Genomic DNA, 23,343 nt, shown 5'->3' with positions numbered 1-23,343 from the left:
TGAATTGGTGAAGAAGTAAATATCGGGTTGTTCGAATTCACTAAGGCTCGGGTTGTTCGGCCAATCTTCGTTGTGGAATTTGGTTTTCGGTATTGGGTTAAGGGGTTAACCTTGGGCGTTTATATATAAATTGTTATATATATTGATGTATTGTTGTGATGTAGCTAACCCTCTGGGTGTAGCTATTTGGCGTTGTTCACATCGTCGTTGGTGAACTTATGTTTGTTGATGTATTTTAGCTTGTTGCTTAGTGATCGTACGGTATGCTTAGATTAGCTTGCCTTTATGCTTGGATGCTCCGGTATGCGGTATTTGATTATTTGTGTGGCGTGTCCATTTTATGCATATATATGTATGGAGTATATTTTCACTCACTAAGCGTTAGCTTACCCTCTCGTTGTTTACATTTTTATAAATTGCATGGATGCGGTGGCTCGGGAAAGCGGGAACTAGTGGACTCGCATAGTTGCTTTAGAAGGCTTGCTTTTGGATTCGATTAGGATTGGGTAGTGTATCCCCAATCGCCATGCTCGGCTTTATTTTGTATTAAAAGTCATGTGGTCGAAGTTTGTACTTTGTACTTAAGGGGTATTTTGGGCATATGTGGGCCCGGTGTCGTAAAACCCTTTTTATTGATGGAACGTGTTAGTTTTAACTATATTAATGTATTGTGAAAAGCATTTGGTCTAAATGTGTCGGGAAGTCGAAGATCTTTTCGCGTAAAACGGAAAAAGTGGACAGAAACTGCCAGGCACCAGTGCGCGCCGCGCACCTGGTGTGGTGCGCTCGGCGCACCCTTCTGCCCAGTTTTATTTTTTTTTATTTCCGCGTTTTTGGTTGGTTAACAGGTTGGGATGTTACATATCCCCTTTAAGTATCTAAAGATCCTTTTAACCGCCTCAACGTGTGATGTGTTTGGATTTTCTTGAAATCTTGCGCATAAGCACACACTAAACATGATATCGGGCCGACTTGCCGTTAAATATAGAAGGAATCCGATCATTCCCCTATATTTAGTTCTATCGAATGGTTCTCCTTCTCCTTCTAAAGTAAGTTTCACATTAGTTGCCAAAGGAGTCGCCATTGGTTTTGAGTTCTCCATTCCAAACTTTTTTATCATTTCATGAATGTACTTTTATTGATTTATGAACGTTCCGTCTTCTAGTTGTTTGATTTGAAGTCCGAGAAAGAACTTGAGTTCACCATCATGCTCATTTCAAACTCATCATGCATTAACTTAGAAAACTCATTGCTATGAGATTCGTTAATAGAACCAAATACAATATCATCAACATATATTTGAACTATAATTAAATTTTTTTTAATGCCTTTTAATAAAGAGTGTATTATCAATTTTTCCCATTTCATAGCCATGATTGATTAAAAAGGTTCTACGTCTTTCATAACATGCTCTAGGAGCTTATTTAAGTCTATAAAGAGCCTTTTTAAGTTTAAAAACATGATATGGTTTTTCGAAATCTTCAAATCCCGGAGGTTGTGACACATATACTTCTTCATTTATGACACCATTTTGAAAAGCACTTTTGACGTCCATTTGATATAGTTTGAAATTATTGGCACATGCATATGCAAGAAGTATTCTTATGGACTCTAGCCTAGCAACGGGGTCAAATGTTTCATCATAATCAATTCCCTTTTGTTAGCTATATCCTTGTGCAACTAGCCTAGCTTTGTTTCTAACTACATTGCCATTTTCATCTAGTTTGTTTCTATAAACCCACTTTGTACCTATGATATTGCTCTCACTAGGTAAAGGAACCAAATCTCATACATCGTTCCTTTGGAATTGATTTAACTCTTCTTGCATTACTTCTACCCAACTTTCATCTAATATGGCTTCCTTAATATTTTTGGGTTCTATTTGGGAGATGAAAACATAGTTGGCAATTAGGTTGAACGCTTGAGACCTAGTGGTTCTAGTATTGATATCTCCTATGACTTGTTCTATAGGATGATCCTTAACATGTTTAAGATCGATCGAGGATGCTAAGTTATCCTTACTTGGTTTTAAATGAGATCCATCCTCATTTACTTCATTGAACTCAACTTGAGTAGGCATTATTTATATAGCATCTTGCTCTATCACGTCATCATCTTCTAAAGGTTTAGTCTTTGTCAAAACCCGTCCTAATCCATCTGGACAAAGTCATCAACATTTGGTCCCATTGCGAGGTACTGTCCTAAATATGCCATGAACGAATCCAAGTAATATCTCTAAAATGAGCAAATGCACAGCGGAAGATTTCTTTAATACCTGAGAATAAACATGCTTTCAAGTATCAACCAAAAGGTTGGTGAGTTCATAGGTTTATCGTAATCAATCATTTTCATAATTTTAATAGACCACAAGATTTTCATTTCCATTTTTCATAAACATCATACACCCGCAAGTGTATAAAAATCATTCATATGGTGAACGCTTGATAACCGAACTAACAAGATGCATATAGAATATCCCCAAAACAGAATCCTCTCGTCTGTATAATATAAACTCGAAGTACTAAAGCATACCATTTTCCAGTATGGGGGGAGTTAGTGCCCGTAGATCTACCTTTAGGATTCGCGTCAATTAGTGGCCATTATACAGGCTTCATACCATTTTCCAGCATGAGGGTAGTATAATAAACACTAATTCTTAGGTTACCAAGCTAAAAGGGGTGATATTCAATTTCGATAATCCAACCATAGAAGGTAATTTCGATTACTTGTGTCTATTTCGTAAAACATTTATAAAACAGCGCATGTATTCTTAGTCCCAAAAATATATATTGCAAAAGCATTTAAAAAAGGAGCAAATGAAACTCACGATACGATATTTTGTAGTAAAAATATGCATACGACGAAACTGAACAATGCAGGGTTGTCCTCGGATTAGGGATGGCAAAATGACCCGTACCCGATGGGGAAACCCGAAACCGGTTATAATTGGGCCGGGTCTGACCCGAGTCCATCAGGTCATGGGCAGGGTATGGGGATGGTTAAAAAAAATTTCCGGGTTTGGGTTCGGGTATGGTTTTGAATACAAACCCGTTTACCCGACCCGTATACTCGACCCGCATACCCGTATACCCAGCCCGAGGAATATTAATAATAATTTTTATGTAAAATTTTAGTATTAGTATTATATTGTCAATGTATGAAAGATTTCTCTTATTTGTTTTGAAAACGAGTATAATTTTATTCAATATAATCATATACAACAAGTTTTCGAGATGTGATATTCTATATACTTTGTGTATTTTAATTTTAGTATTTGTGTATTTTACAAACTTTTCAATAAACTTTTTGTATGTGATATATAATAGTAGTAATACTTTAAACATGAAATAGTTAAGTTATTTTTCGATATTTTGATTTGGTAACTTACTGAAAAATAAATGCAGAGTGACTAACCGGGTATACCCGTTTACCCGTGGGGAAACCCGAAACCCGATAGTATGTAAGTAAATGAGGACCCGACGGGTTTCGGGCCGGGTTTGGGGCGGGGTTTCTTAATCGGGTTCGGGATTACCTAAACCCGACCCAAACCCGACCCGATGCCATCCCTACCTCGGATTCACGAACCTATATCAATTGTATATCTATTAAAACATATAATCGTAATCGAGTAAGTTATATATATATATATATATATATATATATATATATATATATATATATATATATATATATATATATATATATATTATTAATAATATACTCGTTATATTATATGTTATTTAATATATTTAATTTATATATTTTATATAATTAATACTTATCATATTAAATTTTAATATAGTTTAATTAATACATTTTATTGATAACATATAGTAATAAGTATTATTAGTATAATTGTAATGTGTTTTTATATAAAGTTTTTATTTATAATAATAACAATAATAATAACAAAGTTAATAATAATACTAATAATAATAATGATATTCTGTTTTAATCTTATTTATAATTTTCATAATATTATTTATATTCATATTTATATTCTTTATTTTTATATTTATAACCTTAACAATATTTTTAAAACTTTTATTTTCATAATCATAATAATTTTAATAATAATGATATTGATAATACTAATAATAATAATAATAATAATAATAATAATAATAATAATAATAATAATAATAATAATAATAATAATAATAATAATAATAATAATAATGATAGTAAAAATGTTATTTTCAATGATATTACTAGTTTTAACAAAAATGGTAGATTTAAAAATAATGTTACTTTTAGTAATAATGGTAATAATAATAATAATACTATTACTGATAATAATAATAATAACTATAATAATTTTACTACTAATAATAATACTACTACTACTACTACTACTAATAATAATAATAATAATAATAATAATAACAATAATAATAATAATAATAATAATAATAATAATAATAATAATAATAATAATAATAATGATACTAAATATGATAATCACTTTAATAATAATAATGGTAATATTAATAATACTTATAATAATAATAATGATAATAATATTAATTGTATAATAATAATAATAATTACCTTAATCAATAATAACAATAATTAATAATTAATAATAATATTAAGACAATAATAATAACAATAATACTAATAATTATATAGTGATAATAACACTAATATTATTGATAATGATAATGATTTGTATTAATGATAGTAATAATATTAATTACTTAACAAATATAACAATAATTAATAATAATAATAATAATAATAATAATAATAATAATAATAATAATAATAATAATAATAATAATAATAATAATAATAATAATAATAATAATAATAATAATAATAGAGTACAACCTTTGAAGAACAAGCTTCCTAAAAAAAATGCCATAGACCAGGCTCGAACCCGAGACCTCTCGTTAACCCAAAAACACCCCTTAACCATTACTCCATCTTGTTTCTTTCTGATTTATTTCGGATTTTAAATCCTTTTAACTTGTTTTCGGTTTCCTCATCTTATCATTCAACTTCCTTCTTTCGTAAAAAAAATGAAACAAAGCAGTTGTAGCGAATTGGGCTTTGATCAGATGTAGTTTGGGCTTCAACAAAACAGGAAATCTCATGTAGCAGTCCAACCGAATAATAAATGGGATTTTGTCCCAAGTTGATGAACTAATTAAGCCCAATTTAATTTCGATTTAATACTACGTATATAATTCGTGAAAATAGCTGGATGATATAAGGTTTGATGGGGTTCGGTGTTAACTAGGAACAACAACATTCTATCATTCATAATTAGTATCACTTTATGAATCAATATCACTTTATTATCTTTAGCTCCATAACCCTTATACATGACATCTCATCATCATCGTATGTCATCAATATCGTTATCTTCAATTCATCAAGAATCACGATCATAATCATCACAGAATAGAGCAGCAGCATCAAACGAGCAACGAAGTAATTTAGTTACAGGTTCACGTACTGTAGCAGTGGGTTTTGTATGAGTGGGTTTTGGGTTTGTGGTGGTTCGAACAAAACAGAAGCATTCAATCGTAGCAACAGTTTAAGATCATGGTGGTCTGTTGGTTTGTCGATGAAACAGAAAACAGAAGAATACAGACGCAGCAACAGCAGGTTTGTTGCAGGTGGGTCACGAAGAAGAATACAAGAGAGAAGGAGGAGAGAGAAAGAGATGATTGCAGGTGGTGGTGTATAGTTGTTTAGGGTGATGAAGGTGGAGATGGAGGCGGTTTTGCAGCTGCACTGAATTAGTAACAGGTAGTAGTAGCACAAGCAGTTGTTGGGTTTTTGTGTTTCAAATCTTGAATTGAAACAGTGACCCTATGTAGCAGTTTTATGGATCGTAGATGATGGTGGTTTTTGGTTTCTATCTCAAAGAGGACTGGACAATAGCAAGTATTTCAATGATTTTGATAGTTGGTTGTTGGTTTTATTGGACAAAAAGAAAAACAGAAGTACCAACAATGGTAGCCGTGAATTACATAAAAGAAGAAGAAGAAAGAAAGAGAGAGAGGAAAGATGGAAGTGGCTTTTAGATGGGTGGTATATGAAGATCGTTCGAACAGTAAACAGAAGGCTAGCAGCTATAGCTGTAGTTACAACAACAACGTGGCAATAGCTTGAATAGCAGGAAAAAAGAAAACATAGCAGCAACAGTTATGGGTTGGTTGATGGTTTTCAGGCTGTAAACAGGGAGATGTAATAGCAGTTGCAATGACAGAAGTAGTTAACAATGGTTGCAGGTGGTGAGGGTGGAGGTGGAAGGAGAAGAAGATGGTTTACAGTTAAGTACGTGTGTATGTGAATATGAATCAAGTATGTATGTATATTATATAATAGATTAGGTTCAGCGGAGAGTGTAAACAAGACAACCACAGTAGTTTCAATATTGAATAATATCATTCTCAAATAGATTTTACTATAAAATGAAAAGAATGTAGTGTGGGTATCTGTTTGTGATTTCAATCACATAAAGCAGAGAAAAAAATATAATATATTAATCATTCTATTTAAAACGTGTAAACACAGTATCAATCAACTATCAATTACGAATAGTTAGCAGCCAAATCCTATTAAACTTTTAAATTACGGAGTATTATATTGTGCTCCTTTGTTAAATATTTACGGATAAATTTAATTCAGAAAAATCTCATATTTTAAAATTAAATCCATTTATTTATTCTGGTCATTAACTGATTGAAACCTGATCAAAAATGTTCATTAATTATTTGTTTTCTGTCCCAATTAATATGTACGGAGTACTAAAATTTAATATAAAAAGGTAAAAATATTTCTATCAAGCCTAAAATCTTCGTAATCTATTTACAGACTAACTTTTATTTTAAATCTTTATAAATTCGTATTAGATCTATATGAACACTAACGAAATGCCAACCGAGTATTACAATTATTAAATATATTTAATAAACTTTTATATCTATGTATAGATTCATTTTAATAATAAATTTTATTATATCTTATATTATTTTATTTTACAAATTAATTCTAATAACTAAATAATATAATATTTCAAATTATATATCGAATTAATATATATATATATATTTATATTTTTAAATATATATGTATCTATTTATAAATAGTTGTTCGTGAATCGATGATAACAGTCAAAGGGTAATTGCATACATGAAAATAGTTCAAAAATTTTGAGACTCAACCTAACAGACTTTGCTTATTGTGTCAAAAATATAATATCGTATCGAGAGTTTGATTTAAAATTAGTCAAAATTTTCCGGGTTGTCACAATCTTAGGTGGAGGAGGAGTTTCATTGAATGTGACATCTAGGGATTCTTCTATGACATTGGTGTATTTTTTAGAACTCTTTATGCCTTGCTTTCTAATGAATATCCTAAGAACATTCCCTCGTACACTTTGGGTTCAAACTTTATAAGATATTCCTTTTTGTTTAAGATGAAGCATTTGCACCCGAATACTCTAAAATGACTTACGGTTGGTTTTCTACCATTTAAGACTTCATAGGGCATTTTATCCATTGATGGCCTAATTAAGATTATATTTTGAATGTAAGTGGAGGTGGCAATGGCTTCACTCCAAAAATTTTGGGGTATGGATTGTTCATATACATTGTTCGACTCATTTCTTGAAGAGTTCGGTTTTTCCTTTCAACAACCCCATTAGATTGAGGTGTGCGAGGAGCCGAGAAATTATGAGAAATGCTATTTAAATCACAAAAGACTCCAAATTGAGCATCATTATCAAATTCTCAACCATGATCCGTTCTTATTGTTACTATAGTACAACCAAGTAAATTTTGTATTTTAGTAGCAAAAATTATAAATCTTTCACACGCTTCATTTTTATGCTTTAGAAATAGTGTCCATGTATATCTTGAAAAGTTATCTACTATTACTAAAGTACAAAAATTTCCTCCATAACTTTGTACGATCGATGGCCCAAATAAATCCATGTGTAAAAGTTCCAGACATCTTTTAGTAGAGATAAAGTTCTTAGGCTTATGACTTGCATGAACTTGTTTTCCTACTTTGCATGCATCACAAAAATGACTTTCATATTTCAATTTAGGCAAGTCTCTAACTATGTCTTTTGAAGAAATGTTATGAATTAATTTCATATTAGCATGCCCTAGTCTTCTATGCCACAAAGGAGTAGTATCATGTATAGAGGTTAGACAAAAATCTACATGTTTGAAGTCATATAGTTTACATGTATAAAGGCCTTTCTTCCTAATTCCATTTATGACACTTTTACCATCTTTTATTATGTGTGAAGAATTTTTAGTAAATGTCATGTTATAAACTTTATCACATATTCTTCCTACACTTAGCAAGTTAAAGCTTAGGTTTTTAATGTGTAACACATTGTCAAGTGTAATCTTTTGATTAGTAATGTTACATTTACCGACGATTTTTCCTTTTACATCGCCATCAAAGATTACATCACCTCCATTTTGCTCCGTATACTTTGTGAAGAACTCTTTGTTGCCCGTCATGTGTGCTGTACATCCACTATCAATTATTCAATCTTCATTTTGTACCACACCATTGGGACAAACCTCATTGTCGGTTTGTCCGACTTGTGATGCTTCGTCGTCGTCATTTGGATTATCAATGGCCATGAGACACGTTTCTTTTCCCTCTTCTTGTGTGTCGTTTTCTTCATCATCCCATGCACCTCTAAGAAAAGCCTTTTCATTCTTTCTCTTTGGACATTCCCTTATCAAGTGATTTGGATCACCGCACCCAAAGCATTTTCACACAAACTTCTTCTTGGAATCGAATGGTGTCTTCTTTGGTTCCATTGGAGGACGAACATGGTTTCCCGACCTTCGATAAAATTTCTTAAATGAGCGAACAATGAATGCAAGTTGTTCATCATCATTTTGAATATCGTCATCATCATCATCGACATCATATTCTTCGTGAACCTTAGCCTTTAGAGCAATTGACTTGTTCTTCTCTCTTTTGGCCTTTTCTACTTCACCATCTTTGGGCCTGTTTACCATTTTTTTCATTAAGTTCTATATGGATATAGATGGCATAATGGATATAGATGGCAGAATGGATATTTCAGTGAATGAGTAATTCCGTTTACTTTTTATGCTGAATAAAAAATCTGAATGATAAATTGACCTTTTTACCCTTAAATTATGTACATTATTATATTTCTATTATATAAATCATTTAATTATACTACGTAGAAATTATTTAATGGAATGCTTTACACTGTATTGTATTGTTTAATTTTGTTTATGTCAATTATGAATTCATTCTTCGTAATACAAGCTTTCTTTTATCAACTCAATCTCTTCTTTAAGTTAAGAATAACAACATTCAAAATTAAAGCCTACAATCGTCGATAACAACAATCAATAATCAAGCTGTAGCTTTTCAATCCAAATCCAACTATCACAAAGAACATTCAAGCAGCATGTTTATATCTATCTATATTTATATGTATACCAACATTTAAGAAGATTATTAATTATTAATATAATTTCCTCAATGAAACCATTGTCCATCGCCAGTAGCAACAAAGACACTATTTAATTGATTTCAATCATCGTTAACAACAACGAACTTTCCTAAATCTTTTGTTAAAATTACAAGCCCTAATTTATATATTCATAAAAATCTATCAGAAAAAATCAAATCAGTTGTGTAAAATGCTTACGGACGAGAAATAAAGCTTTATCGAGAACTTGTTCAGTGTCATCGATGATGCGTTTGGTAGGGTGTTCGTATAGATCATTTTTGACACGTGCAGGAGTATTGAAGTCGCCGGAAGTTATGAGGTTCATCAAAAAATCAAACTTCAATATTCCTATAATGTCGTGTATTATTGTCAAAATCATCTATGAGTTTTGATAGAGAAGAACTTAAAACCCAGAAGAAGTTATGAATGTAGAAGGTGAAAAGAAAATAAAAAGGGAAGAGAAGAAGTTAATGAATGTAGAAGTAGTAAAAGGGAAGGGTAATATTGAGAAAGTATAGGGAAAATAATTGCTGGATGGGGACAAGTGCCATTTCCCACATTAACAGATAATGCATCGGGTTAGGTATCTCATTAATTTAAGGCCTAAGTAAACAGGTCTATAATCTTACCGAATAAGCATTTTATACACCTCAGCCCATTAATACAATAGTAAACAGGCCCTTTGTCTAGTATGACCTCATGTACTTTGAGATTTCCAATAAGTTCATCTAGATTTAACTTTTTCACATTCTTTGATTCGTCAATGGCCGTCACTTTTGGTCTCCATCTTGATGGTAGAGCTCTCAAGAATTTTCAAACATATTTCTTATCCGTATAGATTGTACCTAGAGCTTTTAAACTTGAACAAATATTGTTAAATCTAGTATAAGCACTATCTATTTTCTCATAATCTTCAATGGCAAATTGTCCATATTTAGTTATAAGTAATTCTACTTTATTTTCTATTGCTTGCGAGTTTTCATGATGAGTAACCATGATAATATCCCAAATTTCTTTAGCACTACCCATCATAAAACCTCTCTCATATTCTTTCCTAGGCAAAGCATTAAAAATGGTCATTTTTGCTTCATAGTTTTTGCCTACATCTACTTTGTGTTCCTTAGACCACTCTTCCTCGGGTATAAAGATTTTAGTTTTTCTATCATCACCAAACTTAAATGGAACATAATCACCTTTAGTAATGATGTTCCAATAGTCTATGTCTTTGGAGCGGACATACGTTTCAAATTGATGCTTCTAATAACAAAATCCTTCACTTTCAGAAGTGGAGGCCTTTGCATGGAGCATCCTTCACTATAGTTCAAGTTCTCAAATTTTTGTTCCATGATCTTAAACTCTAATATTTGCAAAAATTAGTCATAATTTCAAACAAGTAATTTTTAGCAAAACGTTTAGAGCAACCGCTCTGATACTAATTGTAAGTAACTAGAGGGGGGGTGAATAGTTACTTAGTCGATTTTTTAAAAATTTCTTTACGTTTTCTGGAACTTGAACTTGATATAGTGTGAATTGAAATGTTTGTTCTTAAACAATACGTATAAATATATGTATGTATATATGTAATCAAAGAGATAAGTGAAGAGAGAACAAACACAACGATATATAGTGGTTCGGGAAGATGTTAACTAATCTTCCTTAATCCACTCCCCAATTCTACGAATTGAGATTTTTCTTCACTATGATACTCCAAACTCGGTGGAGTCTCCGAATACAAACCTAGTACTTCGATAAGCCGCAACTTGTGAACCCTTACGTCCCTTTGAATACTTTACAACCACCTAAAGCTCTTACCACAAGATCCTAATGCACTATCCTAGTGAAAACATAACTACCTTCTAGATCCCTTTAAGAAGATAGTTTACAAGTAAACTTACAACTTAAGCTTATAAGTACTCTTGCTAGAATCACTCTAAAAGATTACAATGAATTATAAGACTGATATCAGTAAGTATAAGAAAATATGAGTGCAAGAGGTGAGTCTTCAAATGCTCTAAGGCTTGGCTTTTATAGAAAAGAGAAATCTGCCTGGAAGCTGTACGGCTCACTGCACGGTCGACTGTGGTTTGACCGTGTACCTTTGACATCTGATTCTTATAGCCGTTTTGTCCTTTGAAAATTGTCATATTCCTTTGTTGAATAGATGCAACTAAAAGCCAATTATCTCTGAAATTATCCCCATTACCCCTTTTGTTTTGGACATAAGTGTAGAAGTTGACATGTCCATAAAAGAAGAAAGTCTTCAATCTTTAACCATTTGTCATTGATTACTTAATAGGGTGATTGCAGAATTTTGTCTCTTGACAAAGCATTATCTTCCAAAACTTCATCAACCTTTCTTAATTACTTGTCACTTTGCTAATGGAAGCATTTTGTCCTTTGGAATCTTGTTGCATCTCAAATGAACTAGTTTGAATCTAGTTGGAACTTACTTGGAGATTATTACATCAACAACTTACTAGTTCATAATAATACATGCATAAAAATGATACATAAAAGTTATGGGAGAGCAACTCTTTTTTTGGGACTTTTAATGACCATCATTAGTATGTATTTGAATGACATATTATAACAAGTAAAAAGTAAAATACTTTTGTATTATATCTTATTTGAGCTTAAAATGTCATTAAGATGTCATTAGGTGTGATTAGTAGAAATTAACATCTTTTGGTTCAAAACTCTTTTGAATTCAAAGAAGGCAACTATTATAAGTATGTTTAAAAAGGTTTTGTAAATATAGATGCCTCAAAGTGGTTTATCTCAAAGTGGATGAATTTGATTACAGAGAGATCTGCATTCGATCCACGGTCGGCCATGAGGTTGACCGCATATAATAGTTTTGAAAATGAATTGCAGCCGTTGGTACAGGGCATCTACGGTCAGACTCACGGTCGACCGTGTGCAGATGTATAGCAATTTTACCAAGTTAATTATTTATGTATTGGTCTTTTGCTAGAGATAGGGTAGGCTTATAAACTCATGCCGTCTCACATATGATCAAGCACTTATTTCTTTTGTGTCATCATCAAAACAAAGTGATTAATTTTTGAATATTATAATTGGATTCTTAACCAACAAGTATGTTAACGAATTAGACCTCCTGATGTAATTGATATAAATTGAGTCCTATTGAATGATCATACGTTTAACCTTAGTGTCACTTAAGTGACAGTTAGGTACACTTCGCGAATAAAGGGATTAACGACCCCAATATTCATGTTCAATGCTTAAAGCTATTCGAAAAAGACGCTCCTTAATGATATCCGTTTAGATATATAAAATCCCCGACCAAACCAGCATCCTTCCTTTTATCTAGATTAATGTATAATCTTCAAAATCCATTGCTCTTGCAATAAAAAACCCCAATCATATATATATATATATATATATATATATATATATATATATATATATATATATATATATATATATATATATATATATATAACGGACGTGAAAAGATAAAATAGACTCACTGACACTACCTACCTCTCTTAGGTAGATCGTGTACTTTTACCTACTGCTCTACACTGACCGAGACTCTACCCGTTAGTGCTAAAGTCGTAGTAGTATAGGTTATAAATTTAAAGTTGTTGATTCTGTACACGCACACTACTGCACGCACGACTACTTGACATTAGCTGGCTTTTTGTAAACCATGTGATGTGCACACTATTGATCTACTTGATTAGTCAACTTAACAAGTGATGTTCAACATGTATCATGCCTTGATCCTAATATGCAAGAAAAATGGTTGCATGCTCTAATTTTATAGATTATGAACACGCTATAGAACATGCTTGATGAGCTTGCACAAACATGCTTACTTGCTAGTTGAATCGATGAAAACTCATAATCATCCTAAGGTTTGTTTGGTTGGGGTTGTTTGTATTTTGAAACGTTTTAATTAACAACTATAACTAGTAACAAATAGCAAGTAACTAAATATCGAAGTCTAAATTAAATAACTAAGTAGTGTTCACTTATCTAATCCACCCTTATGCTTGGATTGCCCCATTTTACTTAATTTGCTAGACAAACAAGATCCGTAATCAACTATTACAAGTATTCAATGTAAAACAATAAGAGTAAAGGTGGATATTACAACCCAAATGAAGAAATTAAGTAAATCTAATAATAAGATTGCTTGAACTTTTACTTGATCCACCAAATTAGCTTTAATCCTCACTTGAATGATGAAATTAGGGTTATTAAGGTGAGATTTGAGATAAAAACTGCAGCTCTCTCTTGGAAAACCCTATCTTATCCCTTTTATAGCTTTTAAAATTCTGCACTCAAAACAACGATGGTGCACCGCACCGTATAACGTGGGGGAAAGGTGCGCCGCACACTAAGGGTGGTGTACCGCAACATATTACTAGAAAATTATCCCGAATGTTCTGCATTTGAAATCTGAGAATCCTTTATTGAGGTGCATCGCTTTTTGGGTTTGATGCGCCGCACCATATGCCTGCACTTCCAGAAATTAAATTTTCTCACTTTAAACTTGCACATTTGCACTCTCTTTGCACTTTGGACCATGCCCTGTACTTTGGTTCACTAATTTGGCTCAATTTTGCACCAATATGAGTTTTTAGCCTTGAACCGATACATTTGCACAAATATCCAATTTTCGGGCTCAATGATCCTCAAAACCGAGTGAAACGAGAGAGATATTGTGTGAGAAACATGGTGTAAATGTTAGTGCACTAAATGGACTTGTCCATCGCTGTCGAACAACCTGAGAATGGTTTAGGTCTACGTTGTACACCTAGGATAGTATTGAACTAGAAAACTCATGTCGCAGGAGCATATGTGCCCAAACGTGTAATATAGGTCTGTCATGCGTGTGACTGAAGTCACTCGTACGGGTGATAACTGTCATCCGTACGGTTATCACCTAGGTGTAGTGACCCGAACTTTTCCATAATTATATATATCAAATGATATATAATATTAACATGATTAAATGTTTCCAACATGTTAAGCAATCAAACTTGTTAAGACTTGATTATTTGTTATGAGTTTCATGTAGACAATTGACCACCCAAGTTGACCGGCGATTCACGAACGTTAAAACTTGTAAAAATGACATGATGATATATATTTGCGCAAAAATATGGTTAACATGAGATTATTATAAGTAAGTATCTCACTAAGTATATTAAAAATGTGTGATATACATAAAAAAATGAGAATATTGAATTATGAAGCTCGAAACGATATACATAACGATTATCGTTATAACAATGTCTTACTAAATACATATGTATTGTATTAAGATATTGATATACTATATTTAACATGATAAAATGATAATTAAGTATATCATTGAGTGTATTAACAATGAACTATACAAGTAAGATGAGACTACTAACTTAAGGATTTCGAAACAATATATATATATATATATATATATATATATATATATATATATATATATATATATATATATATATATATATATATATATATATATATATATATATATATATGTAACGATTATCGTTGTAATAGTATTTTAACATATATATATATGATGTTAAGATATATTCATACACCATGTTATCATGTTAACATAACAATTTAACATCTCATTAGACATAATAAACAATGGGTTAACAACATTAAATGAGATCGTTAACTTAAAGGTTTCAAAACAACACTTACATGTAACGACTAACGATGACTTAACGACTCAGTTAAAATGTATATACATGTAGTATATTAAGATGTATTAATACACTTTTGGAAGACTTCATGACATATATCAAAGTGCTTCTACTTAACAAAAATGCTTAAAATTACATCATCATTCACTTTCATCAACAATTCTACTCGTATGCACCCGTATTCGTACTCGTACAATACACAGCTTCTAAGATGTATATACTATTGGTATATACACTCAATCATCAGCTCCTTAGCAGACCATGTGAGTCATTAAACATGTGGAAACCATCATTTAGCAACTAGCATGAAATATCTCACAAAATTACAAAAAATATTATAAACCATTCATGAATTATTTATATGAAAACAAACTTACACATCTTTTATATCTAATCCATATACCAACGACCAAAAACACCTACAAATACTTTCATTCTTCAATTTTCTTCATCTAATTGATCTCTCTCAAGTTCTATCTTCAAGGTCTAAGTGTTCTTCATAAATTCTATAAGTTCTAGTTTCATAAAATCAAGAATACTATCAAGTTTGCAAGATTACTTCCAAGCTTTCTAATCCAATCCAAGTAACCATCTAAGCTCAAGAAATCTTTCTTATTTACATTAAGATATATTTCTAATACAAGTTAATACTCATATTCAAACTTTGATTCAATTTCTATAACTATAACTATCTTATTTCGAGTGGAAATCTTACTTGAACTTGTTTTCGTGTCATGATTCTACTTCAAGAACTTTCAAGCCATCCAAGAATCCTTTGAAGCTAGATCAATTTTTGTCACTTCCATTAGGTTTACCTACTAAAATTAAGGTAGTAATGATGTTCATAACATCATTCGATTCATATATATAAAACTATCTTATTCGAAGATTTGAACATGTAATCACTAGAACATAGTTTAGTTAATTCTAAACTTGTTGCAAACAAAGTTAATCCCTCTAACTTGACTTTTAAAATCAACTAAACACATGTTCTATATCTATATGATATGCTAACTTAATGATTTAAAACCTGGAAACACGAAGAACACCGTAAAACCGGACATACGCCGTCGTAGTAACACCGCAGGCTGTTTTGGGTTAGTTAATTAAAAACTATGATAAACTTTGATTTAAAAGTTGTTATTCTGGGAAAATTATTTTTTTATGAACATGAAACTATATTCAAAAATCATGGTTAAACTCAAAGTGGAAGTATGTTTTTCAAAATGGTCATCAAGACGTCGTTCTTTCGACTGAAATGACTACCTCTTATAATATTGACTTGTAACCTGTATTTTTGAATATAAAGTTATACTTTTTATATTTAGATTCATAAACTTAAGTTCAATATGAAATCATAGCAACTTGAATCACTCAAAACGGATTTGAAACGAAGAAATGATGGGTAAAACAAAATTGGATAAATTTGCTAGTTTTAGCTACAAAAATTTTGTAACAAATCTAGACTAAAAATATCCTAACTAATTTATATTGTATTATATATATTATGAAATCTTGTGATACCATAGACACGTATACAATGTTTTGACATATCATACCGACCCATCTATATATATATTTCGGAACAACCATAGACACTCTATATGCAGTAATGTTTGAGTTAGCTATACAGGGTTGAGGTTGATTCCAAAATAATATATATACCTTGAGTTGTGATCGAGTTTGAGACTTGTAGACACTGGGTCGTGGATTGATTCGAGATAATATATATTGCTTTATTTCTGTACATCTAACTGTGGACAACTAGTTGTAGGTTACTGACGAGGACTGCTGACTTAACAAACTCAAATCATTAAAACGTAATAAAAATGTTGTAAATATATTTTGAACATACTTTGATATATATGTACATATTTGTTATAGGTTCGTGAATCGACCAGTGGCTAAATCTTACTTCTGACCGGTATAAGGCACTGCATGTCAATTTGTACACCGAAAGACCCGAAATTGTGATATCAGTATTGTAAGTAACTAGATGGGGGGTGTATAGTTACATATTTGATTTTTTAAAAATTTCTTTACGTTTTCTTGAACTTGAACTTGATATAGTGTGATTTGAAATGTTTGTTCTCAAACAATACGTATAAAATATATGTATGTGTATATGTAATCAAAGAGATAAGTGAAGAGAGAATAAACACAACGATATATAGTGGTTCGGGAAGATGTTAACTAATCTTCCTTAATCCACTCACCAATTCTACGAATTGAGATTTTTCTTCACTATGATACTCCAAACTCAGTGGAGTGTCCGGATACAACCCTAGTACTTCGATAAGCCGCAACTTGTGAACCCTTACGTCCCTTGGAAGACTTTACCACCACCTAAAGCTCTTACCACAAGATCCTAATGCACTATTCTAGTGAAAATACAACTACCTTCTAGATCCCTTTAAGAAGATAGTTTACAAGTAAACTTACAACTTAAGCTTACAAATACTCTTGCTAGAATCACTCTAAAAGATTACAATGAATTATAAGAATGATATCGGTAAGTATAAGAAAATATGAGTGCAAGAGGTGAGTCTTCAAATGCTCCAAGGCTTGAATTTTATAGGAAAGAGAAATCTGCCTGAAAGTTGTACGGATCACTGCAAGGTCGACCGTGGTTCGACCGTGTACCTCTGACATCTGATTCTTATAGCCGTTTTTGTCCTTAGAAAATCGTCATTTTCCTTCGTTGAATAGCTGCAACTAAAAGCCAATTATCTCTGAAATTATCCCCATTACCCCTTTTGTTTTGGCCATAAGTGTAGAAGTTGATATGTCCATAAAAGAAGAAAGTCTTCAATCTTTGACCATTTGTCATTGATTACTTAATAGTGTAATTGCAGAATTTTGTCTCTTGACAAAGCATTATCTTCCAAAACTTCATCAACCTTTCTTATTACTTGTCACTTTGCTAATGGAAGCATTTTGTCCTTTGGAATCTTGTTGCATCTCAAATGAACTAGTTTGAATCTAGTTGGAACTTACTTGAAGATTATTAAATCAACAACTTACTAGGTCATAATAATACATGAATAAAAATGATACATAAAAGTTATGGGAGAGCAACTCTTTTGTTGGGACTTTTAATGACCATCATTAGTATGTATTTGAATGACATATTATAACAAGTAAAAAGTAAAATACTTTTGTATTAAATCTTATTTGAGCTTAAAATTTCATTAAGATGTCATTAGGTGTGATTAGTAGAAATTAACATCTTTTGGTTCAAAACTCTTTTGAATTCAAAGAAGGCAACTATTATAAGTATGTTTAAAAAGGTTTTTGTAAATATAGATGCCTCAAAGTAGTTTATCTCAAAGTGGATGAATTTGGTTACAGAGAGATTTGCGGTCGATCCACGGTCCGCCGTGAGGTTGACCGCAGATAATAGTTTTGAAAATGAATTGCAGCCGTTGGTACAGGGCATCCACTGTTAGACTCACAATCGATTGTGGTGCAGTCATATAGCAATTTTACCAAGTTAATTATTTATGTATTGGTCTTTTTCTAGAGATAGTGTAGGCTTATGAACTCATGTCGTCTTACATATGATCAAACACTTATTTCTTTTGTGTCATCATCAAAACAAAGTGATTAACTTTTGAATATTATAATTGGATTCTTAACCAACATTCTCCCCCTTTTTGATTATGACAAACATATGAGTAAGTGTTTAGTTATGTAAGCCGACATAAGTGTTAACATCACTTACCATACACTTTCTCCCCTTTTTGTCGAAGCAAAAAGGTTAGCTCCCCCTGGAACTAAGCGCGCCCTAGAGTAATGCTCCCCCTTAAATTGTACAAGCTTATCAATTGTTCATGCGTATCAATAGTATGGCTCCCCCTTGAACCAATATCACAAGTAAAAGAGCAACAAACATAATAAGCATAACAAGTACATGACAATAATTAATACACAACAAGTTTTATTTTTTAGGACAAGTTTTGTATCTACCCGCCCTTAAACCCAATCTTAACCAACATTAATAGTTCAATGATAAATGCCATTGGTGCTAAATGCATCAGAGATAGTTGAGCCTTCATTTTCGGAGAAGATAACGACGACCGTATATGCTACCAAATAGGTGATAGGAATTGTGGACACGGGTTGAGGAATTTGAGATGGGGTAATGACACCAACAAATTGGAAAAGTTGATTGAGATGGTTTGAGTATGGAAGAGGGCGACTTCCCAGTTCTCGAAGGTAACCGAGTAAGAAGAGACCATATGATAACAACTTCGGTTCTTGACACGTGAGTGGCGGTAGGTTCCCTAAAGTAGACGTTGTTGCGAATGACATTTAATAGGAGTTGAAGATCATGGCGTATTTCGTCATCTTGAATACGAAGTCGTTGGTTGAGATTTTGTGGTACTCCAGGAATGGTAATGAGATCTAAGATAGGTTATAACAGAAATGTAGGGTTAAGAGATCTTAGATTGGTAGAAGGAGTATAGAAAGAACGCCCATTGGATGGAATATCCATAACGATTGTGAATTGTTCAAGAGACCAAGTGTAGGGTGTATTGAAGATTCGAAATGCAACTTGGTCGGGATGTGAAAGGTCAAGATGAGCATAAAATTCTCTAATCAACGTTGTATAAATGACTTGATCAAACTCAAGGAATGAGAAGCAATTGTTTTGAGTGAAGAGTTGAGTTAGTTCGGGAAATTCGGTATGATGAACAACACGCTCTTCATGAAGTGCCATAGTTTCCATGTGTTGCCTATTGTTTGTAACTCGTTGATTTCGAGTGTTGGTCATTTTCTAGGAAAACAACATTTTTAGCAAAACATTCAAGTTTATTACATGTTTTTGAAAAACTATATGCTAATCATGTGTGGATTAGTTCTTGTCTAGACTCATTTTAAAGATTTTAAAAGTAAGTTGTGTCATTTCTTTTGAAAATTTAGACAAGTTTCATCATTTTGCTTTATGTTTACCAAGTATAGATAAACGTCATGAGATTGATAAGTATCATAATGGCTTGTTCAAACATATGTGTGTGCATGAGTGTTTTTTTTTTAAAGATTTTAAAACATATATGAGATTTATGCAAGAAAATACTTTCATGGCACATTTGATAAGTAATTTTTCCATGACAATTTTTACTCACATAAATGGAAGAATTCATGCTAGAAACAAGTGTTCCTATTAGTTTGGAAAAACTCTTACATAATTAAACAAAATTAAAAGGAAATTTTGGAAGCTTACCTTGAAGAAAATTGAAAGAGTTTTGGACCACTTTGAAGTGTACTTTGAAAATAGGACAAAAGAAAATCTAGAGATCCAGTGGTTGGGGTTTAAAGAAGAGATGTGGTTGGTGGAAAAGTTGTTTGGATATTAAAGAGGGTACATAAAAGAAAAAAGAATTCGTCAGACACCAGGCAGTCGCCTACACGATCGACCGTAGTTTGACCGTGCGTGAACTGCAGAAAATTTTACGGAGTATTTTCCATCATTCCTAACCCATTCCTAAGCAGATTAAAGGTTTTCTTTTTAAGGGGCTTAGTGAATATGTCAGCTATATTATCAGCAGATTCTACTTTATCTATCACAATATTACCATTTTGGACGTGGTCACGAAGGAAGTGGTGCCTAATGTCTATGTGTTTAGTCCTAGAGTGTAATATTTGATTTTTAGATATGTCTATAGCACTTTTGTTATCACAACATATAGGTATTTCGGATGAGATGATACTGTAATCAAGGAAGGTTTGCTTCATCCATAACACTTATGCGCATGCTCTTTCCATTGCTACATATTCGGCTTCGGTGGTAGACAATGCAACGGACGTTTGCTTCTTTGAGAACCATGATGTTAAACAAAGACCCACGAACGCACATACTCCACTTGTGCTCTTTCTATCAATCATTGACCCTCCGTGGTTGGAATCTGCAAAGCACATAATATCAATCCCGGAGAACTTTGGATACCGTAACCCAAGATGCATTATCCTGTAAGACCCGAATATTTATTGTACAAAAGTGTAATTAAGCTACATAGAGTGCTTTGTACTTTGTACTTAAGGGGTATTTTGGGCATATGTGGGCCCGGTGTCGTAAAATCCTTTTTATTAATGGAACGTGTTAGTTTTAACTATATTAATGTATTGTGAAGAGCATTTGGTCTAAATGTGTCGGGAAGTCGAAGATCTTTTCGCGTAAAACGGAAAAAGTGGACAGAAACTGCCAGGCACCAGTGCGCGCCGCGCACCTGGTGTGGTGCGCTCGACGCACCCTTCTGCCCAGTTTTATTTTTTTTATTTCCGCATTTTTGGTTGTTTAACGAGTTGGGATGTTACAAGTGGTATCGGGTTGTGCGAATTCACTAAGGTTCGGGTTGTTTCGACCATCCTCCATATGTGTTTAGGCTCGGGTTGTTTCGGCCATGTTGTGTGAACTATTGGTTGTTTATACACCAAAGGTGGGGTCGCGAGGACCATGTCGTGTGATTAGTGATGCGATAGCCGTGTTTCGCTCACATGTTGTTACGGGTGTGACAATAGTCGATTTTGTACACCTTGGGATTTGCGTTGCCATAGTCGTTTGGGGCGCTATCAGTTTTAGTCGTTGTTATGATGTTACGGTAGTTGCATATTGGTCGTGTTGCACACTACAAGGGATGTTTCGTGATTTGTGTTATCCTTAAGGTTTCGTTTGGTTCGGTCTTCATCGTCTCGGGCTGTTGAGCTTAGTTTGAGACTTGGTTGCTTTTAGCATTGTACTCGGTAAGGGTACGCTAAGAGATTGAAATATCGATAAGAGATTTGTTGAGTTTTCCCGATGTGAGGGAAGGAGCAAGTTTTAGTGCTCGAATTGTGGATTTGATAAATCGAAGGTGACGATTTCGTTGTTAATGATGATTCATTGGGAAGAATTGTCTAGGAAATTCGGTTTGGGACTTATGTTGAGGACCGTGGAGTGTAGCTCCGTTTGGTTAAGTGACGAGGATCACGAGGACGTGATCGATTCTAAGTGGGGGAGAGTTGTAAGACCCGAATATTTATTGTACGAAAGTGTAATTATGCTACATAGAGTGCAGGAAGCATTGTGTAATTAAATGAAGGTCAGAATCTGCCCAGACATGGGTGTGCGCCACGCACAATAAGGTGTGCGCGCCGCGCACATGCCCAGCGACAGAATTCTGCCTTTTTCTATTTTAAGTTTAATGAAGGGCTTTTTGGTCTTTTCACTTGAGGCCGGATCTCACGCCTTATCAGCTGGTTTGGATCCACTTTTGGATCATTTTCACATCCATTCATCACTCTCAAGTATCTTAGAGAGAGGGAGAATTCTAGTGAGAGAATTGGGGTTTTGGAGAGGAAGGAGCTTGAATTGATCAAAGTCTCGGGTTTTAAAGTTGTTCACCTCGTTCCTAGCTTCATTTTGGTTGTTGTGGTAAGTTCTAACTCCGAATTTCATTGTTTGATTTTGATATTCAAGTTAGGGTTTGAACTTAAATTGTTGAGATTGATAAGTGTTTAACACTTAAGATTGGGTTCATTGGCTTATTAGGACCATTTTCACATGTGATTAGTGATTAGTGGTTAGTTTGGATGCGTTTGGTGTTTGTAAGTGCAATTGGTCGAATTTGCACTAAGTGTCGAATTGAGTTGGTTTGTAAATCCACTCTAAGTGTGTTATTGTATTTGTGATGAATTGATTAGGTATTTTCCATTGACGTGTTGCGGATTACTTGGAAGCATTCATTAAGGCGACAAGGTGAGTGTTAATATCCTATGTGCATATGTATGTGTAGGATGGGTGCGGGTCGGGTGAAGTGGTTCTCGGTTATAGAGCTCACTTCACATATAGGTGGATTTTTATGGACTTGTAATAGGTCCAATTGGCACGGTTGTGCGTTTTAGTTGACCACAGTTGGCGAGTTGCACACTTGTGTGTACGATATCACATGGATTGTGATTTGGAGTTATAACCCCGACGGCGTGGGTTATGGTGTGGGAAATGAATATCGGTTTGCTCGTATGCATAATATTTTGGGTAGTGAATCTCGGGTAGTGCGGATTCATGATGACTCGGGTTGTTCGGTCATCTTGTTGATGAGGTAGTGAATCTCGGGTTGTGCGAATTCACTAAGGCTCGGGTAGCTCGGCCAACCTCGGTTGTTGAATTGGTGAAGAAGTAAATATCGGGTTGTT

Source organism: Rutidosis leptorrhynchoides, chromosome 10 (genome assembly GCF_046630445.1).
Source record: "Rutidosis leptorrhynchoides isolate AG116_Rl617_1_P2 chromosome 10, CSIRO_AGI_Rlap_v1, whole genome shotgun sequence".
NCBI lineage: Eukaryota > Viridiplantae > Streptophyta > Magnoliopsida > Asterales > Asteraceae > Rutidosis > Rutidosis leptorrhynchoides.
Note: the sequence above shows the minus strand (reverse complement) of the source record.